Below are 8,312 nucleotides of genomic sequence, written 5' to 3'. Positions count from 1 at the left end.
ATAAAATGCTTGTATAGAATTCATTGTGACACAAATATTTAGATTCTTGATTCACAATGTGCCTGAACTCAAAATCTTTAGAGTTTCATAATTTTAAAGTACCGCAAAGAATACATTTATACCATTGTATGAGCTACACTTCTTGTAAAAAATAAACTGATGCGTTTGAGAAAAGCTCCTGCTGTGACCTTCCTTCTGTGTGGCACACATACTCACACTCACACACACACACACACACACACACACACACACACACACACACACACACACACACAGAGGGGGGAGATCATTAATACAAAGGATTGGAGGCGTTTTTTTGGATTTTCACTTGTTGTTGGCTTTAATATGAACAGTCACATAAAATTCATTCCAATTTTTTGCCTTTGCTTCAATTAAGATGTTTCTTTAAATCTACAACAGCTTCCTTTTCAAAAGGTTTACTGACATAGTAAAGAAGTAGCTAGGGAACTCAGTAAGTATGAGCAACAATATCTTAGGGACACTTTCTCCAATAAAGAGGAATTAATCATCTGCTGTTCATCAAAAAGTGCCATTTAAAAACAATTCAGCAGACCCTCAAAAAAAGTGCCATTATATTACTACTCCTGGGGATCCCGCAGGCAAATGGGAACCATGAAGAGGTCACTAGAAAAGCTGCAACCGCCAAGTACCTGCAGAGGGTCAGGCAAGTCCTGAGAAGTCAGCTGAACGGTAAGAACAAGATCCGGGCCATCAACGCCTACGCCCTGCCCGTGATCAGGTACCCAGCTGGGGTAATAAGCTGGTCAAAGGAGGAGATAGAAGCCACTGACATAAAGACTCCTGGCCATGCATGGAGGGTTTCACCCCAAGTCCAGCACCCTGAGGCTGATCGCTAAGCGGAAGGAAGGAGGCCGGGGACTGGTGAGTGTCAGCACCACGGTTCAGGATGAGACAACAGACATGCATGAATACATGAGGAAGATGGCCCCAACCAACCGTGTGCTCAGATAATACCGCAGGAAGCAGAAACCCAAGAATGAGGAGGAAGAGGAGGCACCATCATGGAAGGCCCCCTAGGGTGGTGGAGAATGACCGAGCTAAGATCCTGTGGGACATCCAGATACAGACGGACAAAATGGTGATGGCTAACCAACCGGACATAGTGGTGATAGACAAACAGAAGAAGACGGCCGTAGGGATAGATGTAGTGGTTCTGAATGACAGCAATATCAGGAAGAAGGAACATGAGTAGCTCAAGAAATACCAAGGGCTCAGAGAAGAGCTCGAGAAAATGTGGAGGGTGACGGTAAGAGTGGTAATCGGAGCACTAGGTGCAGTGACTCAGGAACAACATCGGAGATCTCTGTTCAGAAGAGCGCAGTCCTAGAAAAAGCTAAGATCAAGGGCTGGATCGCAGGGGCAGCAGCCCAAGCAGAGAAGCTCAGACTCCCCTCTCCCCGGCCACCTCCTCCAGCTTTTCCGGGGGAACACCAAGGTGTTCCAAGGCCAGCTGAGAGATATCTCCTCCAGCATGTCCTGGGTCTGCCCTTGGGCCTCCTCCCAGTGGGACATGCCCGGAACACCTCACCCAGGATGCGCCCAGGAGGCATCCTTGTCAGATGAGGAGTTAAGAAGGAAGGAGTTGGCATGATGCTCCCACAACAAGCTGATGTGGGTATTTACGTTCATTCACAAATGGAAAACTCATAGATACCACAACTGTCTTATCCAGTCTCATAAAATATGTATGTGGGCTAATCAGGTTGTTAGTTTTTACTTGTTGCAAATCTGCAACGGTTACAGGCACTTATTTTCACTGTAACTGATTAAATGTACTTCTTCATATCCTTAAATGTATATTTCTATACGATTACAACCTAATACACCATTTGCTCAAAAATTCGTAATTCGTAAATTAATCTGTGCTTAGTACACAACAGCATTAGTACAAATAATGTTAAATATTCTTTCATTCTTGTCAACTCAAAAACTGTACTAAAATAAAAAAATAAATAATGACAGCATGCATCTCGTCATAAAACTAAACATCTAATACATGAACAAAAGAACTCACAAACATTCAACATTTTTATTTCCTTGAAATCAGGTTACCCTGATAAATTCACTCAAGTGGCTCCAAAGTGTTTTCTTCAAACAGGACACCTGATAAATGGTAAATGGCCTGTATTTGTATAGCGCTTTACTAGTCCCTAAGGACCCCAAAGCGCTTGACATATCCAGTCATCCACCCATTCACACACACATTCACACACTGGTGATGGCAGCTACATTGTAGCCACAGCCACCCTGGGGCGCACTGACAGAGGCGAGGCTGCCAGACACTGGCGCCACCGGGCCCTCTGACATCACCAGTAGGCAACGGGTGAAGTGTCTTGCCCAAGGACACAACGACCGAGACTGTCCGAGCCGGGGCTCGGCAACCGGCAACCTTCCGATTACAAGGCAAACTCCCAACTCTTGAGCCACGATCGCCCCACAATATAAATGAAAAATGTTAACGATATGTTCACAGTTAATAATATCCAGAGTACCTTCAAGTTCGAATCACTGCCTTGTGGTTGTTTTACTTCAGCCAAACAGTTAAGGTGTGGTTTACATCCATGTCTGTCCACTTATGATACAGTATACACATGTAGTCCGTTAAAGCCACTCACCTTTGATTACTGAATTGCATTTACTTCATCAATGAAGTGAATGCAATTCACATTTGTGCGAACATTTGTCCTTACAATATCACAGACATTGAGTCAGGATTTGTTGACTGTTTAAGTGGTGCTACATGAATGAAACTGAACAGACCTAAAGAACGTGTTCCTGAAATTCAGGTTTATCATAGTTCAAAATCCTCAGTGCACAGCTTTTTTTCCTGCTGTGTCTAAATGCTCTTAGCTGTTAAAATAGAGGAAAAAGTTTGACATATATCTGTCACGGTTCTGGGTCGGTTCGACCCAGCATTTTAAGGTTTTTTTGGGGGGGGTTTATTTTTGCATTATAGAGTGTTTTGGGGTTAACAAGTTAACAAATATGTTTTTTATATTTATCAATCTAACAAAATAAACATTTAGTCTGATTTGATGTTACAATTAAAAAGTGTTTGTGTTTTTATCTGAAGAGTCTGTAAATATCTGGTTTCAACTGTATAGTTGATGATGTTGGTGTTTGGCTTGATTGTCAGCACAAAGAGGGAGAGAGAGGAGCAGAGAGGGAGAGGAGCAGAGAGGGAGAGAGAGAATGACGACAGAACAGAGATGAACAAGAGCAGGTGAGACACACATGTTAGTCAAATGGTTGTTTGCCAAAACTCATCAGAACATGTACCTAGTGTTTCTTTTTAGATACCATTTGTTACTTTTCAAATTCTATATTTATTAAGTTATGCAGGCTTGTTTGCACAACAAGGCTACATAATTATATAAACTTTTCTCAATCTAAATATTGTACTTTGGTAGAATTAAAAAATAAGTGTAGTGCAGGTCTATGATGATTTTTTAGTGCTACTATCATCTAGTTCTGATTCTGGTTCTGTCTTGGTTACTGTTGTAGTCCTGTTTTAATTCCGGATCAGTTCTGGGTATGGTTGAATTGGGGTTTAGTCCCTGTGTCTTGATACAGGCCCGACTTTGTTCTGCCTTGTTGCTTAATTAAAAAACTAGTTTAAGGTGTCCTGCATATGTATATAGAATAGCATCTGGCTGCAGTTTAAAGACTTTTTTTGTCTCGGTCTCGGTCTTGGTCTCGTCTCGACTCGGTCTCGTCTCAACTTGGTCTTGGTCTTGTCTTGGTCTCGATACCATCTGGTCTTGGTCTTGTCTTGGTCTCGATACCCTCTGGTCTTGGTCTTGTCTTGGTCTCGGATTAGGCGGTCTTGACTACAAGTCTATGAAGAGGTCACTAGAAAAGCTGCAACCACCAAGTACCTGCAGAGGGTCAGGCAAGTCCTGAGAAGTCAGCTGAACGGTAAGAACAAGATCCGGGCCATCAACACCTACGCCCTGCCCGTGATCAGGTACCCAGCTGGGGTAATAAAATAAGCTGGTCAAAGGAGGAGATAGAAGCCACTGACATCAAGACTCCTGACCATGCATGGAGGGTTTCACCCCAAGTCCAGCACCCTGAGGCTGATCGCTAAGCGGAAGGAAGGGGGCCGGGGACTGGTGAGTGTCAGCACCACGGTTCAGGATGAGACAACAGACATGCATGAATACATGAGGAAGATGGCCCCAACCGACCGTGTGCTCAGATAATACCGCAGGAAGCAGAAACCCAAGAATGAGGAGGAAGAGGAGGCACCATCATGGAAGGCCCCCTAGGGTGGTGGAGAATGACCGAGCTAAGATCCTGTGGGACATCCAGATACAGACGGACAAAATGGTGATGGCTAACCAACCGGACATAGTGGTGATAGACAAACAGAAGAAGACGGCCGTAGGGATAGATGTAGTGGTTCTGAATGACAGCAATATCAGGAAGAAGGAACATGAGTAGCTCAAGAAATACCAAGGGCTCAGAGAAGAGCTCGAGAAAATGTGGAGGGTGACGGTAAGAGTGGTAATCGGAGCACTAGGTGCAGTGACTCAGGAACAACATCAGAGATCTCTGTTCAGAAGAGCGCAGTCCTAGAAAAAGCTAAGATCAAGGGCTGGATCGCAGGGGCAGCAGCCCAAGCAGAGAAGCTCAGACTTCCCTCTCCCCTGCCACCTCCTCCAGCTTTTCCGGGGGAACACCAAGGTGTTCCAAGGCCAGCTGAGAGATATCTCCTCCAGCATGTCCTGGGTCTGCCCTGGGGCCTCCTCCCAGTGGGACATGCCTGGAACACCTCAACCAGGATGCGCCCAGGAGGCATCCTTGTCAGATGCTCAATCCACCTCATCTGGCTCCTTTCGACGTGGAGGAGCAGTGGCTCTACTCTGAGTTCATCCCAGATGGCCGAACTTCTCACCATATCTCTAAGGGAGAGGCCAGCTACCCTTTGGAGGAAGCTCATTTCCGCCGCTTGTATCCGCCATCTCGTCATAGGGAAGAACTGTGGGGTGATTCTTAGAAATCCCCTTTCACAATACAAAGGTCACAAGGAGTTAAGAAGGAAGGAGTTGGCATGATGCTCCCACAACAAGCTGATGTGAGTATTTACGTTCATTCACAAATGGAAAACTCATAGATTTCTTCTTTTTTTGGGCTGTATGGAAGCCCCAAATGCAATTTCATTGTTCTTGACAATGACAATAAATAAATAAATACTAATACCACAACTGTCTTATCCAGTCTCATAAAATATGTATGTGGGCTAATCAGGTTGTTAGCTTTTACTTGTTTCAAATCTGCAACGGTTATAGGCACTTATTTTCACTGTAACTCATTAAATGTACTTCTTCATATCCTTAAACGTATATTTCTATACGATTACAACCTAATACACCATTTGCTCAAAAATTCGTAATTCGTAAATTAATCTGTGCTTAGTACACAACAGCATTAGTACTAATAATGTTAAATATTCTTTCATTCTTGTCAACTCAAAAACTGTACTAAAATAAAAAAAATAAATAATGACAGCATGCATCTCGTCATAAAACTAAACATCTAATACATGAACAAAATAACTCACAAACATTCAAATTTTCATTTCCTTGAAATCAGGTTACCCTGATGTTTATATACATTCACTCAAGTGGCTCCAAAGTGTTTTCTTCAAACAGGACACCTGATAAATGGTAAATGGCCTGTATTTATATAGCGCTTTACTAGTCCCTAAGGACTTACACATCCAGTCATCCACCCATTCACACACTGGTGATGGCAGCTACATTGTAGCCACAGCCACCCTGGGGCGCACTGACAGAGGCGAGGCTGCCGGACACTGGCGCCACCGGGCCCTCTGACCACCACCAGTAGGCAACGGGTGAAGTGTCTTGCCCAAGGACACAACGACCGAGACTGTCCAAGCCGGGGCTCGAACCGGCAACCTTCCGATTACAAGGTGAACTCCCAACTCTTGAGCCACGATCGCCCCACAATATAAACGAAAAATGTTAATGATATGTTCACAGTTAATAATATCCAGAGTACCTTCAAGTTCGAATCACTGCCTTGTGGTTGTTTTACCTCAGCCAAACAATTAAGGTGTGGTTTACATCCATGTCTGTCCACTTATGATACAGTATACACATGTAGTCCGTTAAAGCCACTCACCTTTGATTACTGAATTGCATTTACTTCATCAATGAAGTGAATGCAATTCACATTTGTGCGAACATTTGTCCTTACAATATCACAGACATTGAGTCAGGATTTGTTGACTGTTTAAGTGGTGCTACATGAATGAAACTGAACAGACCTAAAGAAGGTGTTCCTGAAATTCAGGTTTATTAGAACAGGATGAGCACAGCCCTCTCAGCACAGGGCCGACAGGACTTTTCCCCGATATGATAAATAAAACACAAAACAGCTTAAGACAGATGACTATACCAAACTTAAAGATAAAAGTGCATTTACTAGACTTGTTTTGTCAGCTCTTTCTTTTCAAAGACAGTAAGGAGCAAAATACAATTAGGAGAGCTTGTTTGGATGAAGACTTAAACTGCAAACAGCAGCTAAGTGAATAAGGAGCTGTGTCCAAAAATCCTCAGCAGTGACATCATACATCATAGTTCAAACATCAAACATCATAGTTCAAAATCCTCAGTGCACAGCTTTTTTTCCTGCTGTGTCTAAATGCTCTTAGCTGTTAAAATAGAGGAAAAAGTTTGACATATATCTGTCACGGTTCTGGGTCGGTTCGACCCAGCATTTTAAGTTTTTTGGGGGGGGTTTATTTTTGCATTATAGAGTGTTTTGGGGTTCTCTGGTGTTTTGATTATTTACAATAGATTATATTACTGTGGTTCTGGTTTAGGGTTTTGTTCACAGGGTTTGTGTTCTCATGTTTTGTGTGGGTTTAGTTCTGTGTCTGGTCTGCGTCTTTGTGTAGTGATGTCTTGTTCCTGTTTTATTGTGAAGGTCTGCGTCTCATGTGGGTGTGTTCAGTTTACCTCCCTTGTCTCGTCTCGTTAATTACTCCCAGCTGTGTCCCCCACCTGTGTGTAATCTCCCTGTGTTTCTCTGAGTGTATTTAAGTCGTGTCTTCAGCTGTAGTAGTTGCTGGTCCGTCTGTGTTTCTACCATGTTCCATTCGTGTGTTCTCCCTGCTGTCACCATCATATGCCATCGTCTATCTTCCTTCATGTTCATGTTCGTGTTCAGTAGTTAGTTGTTCCCAGTATAGTTTAGTTCATTCTCCGTTTTCCGGTCTATTTTTATTTTGTGTTTAATAAACCACCTCTACGAGTGCCTGCGTTTGGATCCTCCTTTATTACTTCCACACCGCTCATCTCACTCGCTGTGACAATATCACAGCCATTAAATGTTAGAGAAGCCTCTGAAAACAAGATCACTTCCCAAGCAAAAAGAAATCTGCCTGTGCGCACAGACCCTAAATCACAACACGTAAGACAATAATAAGACAAATGACTACAAAGCGACACAGAGGCTAGAGGAAGAGCAAGCACAAAGTGACACGTTGTGTGTGCACACTTTCTCATTACCACTCTTCATATACCAGTTTGATAAAGTCCTGAATGCAGCCTGCATGTTAGTCCATCAAGTCCCATCTGAGCTTTGAATAAAATACACTCAGCTTTTCCTCTGAGTTGTTCAGTTCATACAGGAACTTCAACAGTCGAGGTTAACATGTCGGTGTTTTGCTCCTCCATCTCAATCATTGAACTTAGTCAGAATTTATTCTGAGGAAAAAAAGAGGAACAAAAAGACATTTTAAAAAGTTGGTTTTTTGTTGCTGTTGTTTATGTTTAAGGTAGAAAAATGAATAAAAACAAAAAGAATTAGGGCTGTGTAATATGACGATATATATATCGGATGATGATATGAAAACATCTATCATTTCATATTATACACTATTGTTTGTTTCGTGGTGTCGCAAAATACACTGTTTGCAGAAATATTTCTTAATCGTTTTGATGGTCACTGTAGTGCCTATAGTAATTTATTAAAGTTCTCGCTTTCTCTTATGTTTAAAATAACCACACTATGGACGGACAGGATTTCTAGGCGCAGCCAAGTGGCGGAGGGCTTTCGCTTTGGTGGCCTCAGAATCTCATCTCTGATTTTTGCGGATGATGTGGTTCTGTTGGCTTCATCGGGTGAGGGCCTCCAGCTGGAGCGGTTCGCAGCCGAGTGTAACGCAGCGGGAATGAGGATCAGCACCTCCAAATCTGAGGCCATGGTTCTCAGCCGGAAAAGGGTGGAGTGCCCAC

The sequence above is a fragment of the Maylandia zebra genome, linkage group LG14 (assembly GCF_041146795.1).
Source record: "Maylandia zebra isolate NMK-2024a linkage group LG14, Mzebra_GT3a, whole genome shotgun sequence".
Taxonomy (NCBI): domain Eukaryota; kingdom Metazoa; phylum Chordata; class Actinopteri; order Cichliformes; family Cichlidae; genus Maylandia; species Maylandia zebra.
The sequence above is the reverse complement of the archived record's forward strand: the minus strand, read 5'-3'. Positions refer to the sequence as shown.